Source organism: Habropoda laboriosa, unplaced genomic scaffold (assembly GCF_001263275.1).
Source record: "Habropoda laboriosa isolate 0110345459 unplaced genomic scaffold, ASM126327v1 scaffold41, whole genome shotgun sequence".
Lineage (NCBI taxonomy): Eukaryota > Metazoa > Arthropoda > Insecta > Hymenoptera > Apidae > Habropoda > Habropoda laboriosa.
Genome location: NW_017100164.1, coordinates 1,329,270 through 1,330,211, shown reverse-complemented (window position 1 = coordinate 1,330,211; position 942 = coordinate 1,329,270).

The following is a 942-nucleotide window of genomic DNA, read 5'->3' as shown; positions in this document are numbered from 1 at the left end:
AAAATAAACAATTATGACGAATAAAAATTTCTTTAACTTTCTCAACATATACTTTTATTTATATTAAACTGATATACATATGTATATGATGAGGAAAGAGGAAAACCAAATGTATCACATGGGGTTACATCACTTTATGACATTTGATGTAACCTTCTTTTAAAAACTATTAATGCATATTGAAATATGAAAAATTTACCAATTTTGCAACCATACACGTTATTATTGCAAAATTGACAAATTTATTGAGAAACAAACGTTAATAAAAATAATTTATTCATTATTTTAATTCCGAACAGCCAAAGGCAACTCTACAAGCATCTGAACATGGTTTATAGAATGAATTATAAATTTTACAATTCTCATTTAAACATCGGTTAATTGTAAATTATATACAGCGAAATGAAATCAAATAAAAGAACATAGAGCAAGATAAAATTTAACGAGACAAACGATTCATTGGGAGGAAAAATAGAGAGGGGAGTCAGTGAACGCTCGGTGATGTCCTGTGAAGCGACAATTTCACCTATTACCACAAGCTGTTCGCAATAATGAGACACCATGAGTGCGAGCGGTTGACAAGATGATGTCGTAACGATACGCGTTGCAAAAATTGGTCAGATTATACGGCCGGTTTCCCTTGATTCTCTTCTAAATGACGTTTGGAAATCGATTATTCTTGCGCTATCGTAATATATCCTCTTTGGAGCATCCTTTCAGAAATTTCTTGGCAAAAAGAACTACTACATTAATTAATGCGGATTTTTAATGTTGAAAATTGTAAAAATTAGTTATTTAACGTTTATTTTGTACATATTATATTAAGGATTGTTTCATTTTTAAGACAAAACACTTTTGATAAATTTAGGTTTTTTGCACTTATTTTATTGAATAAAAGGAATGAAATAAAAAATCCTCTTCTTTTTTTTTTTTCGAAAGATT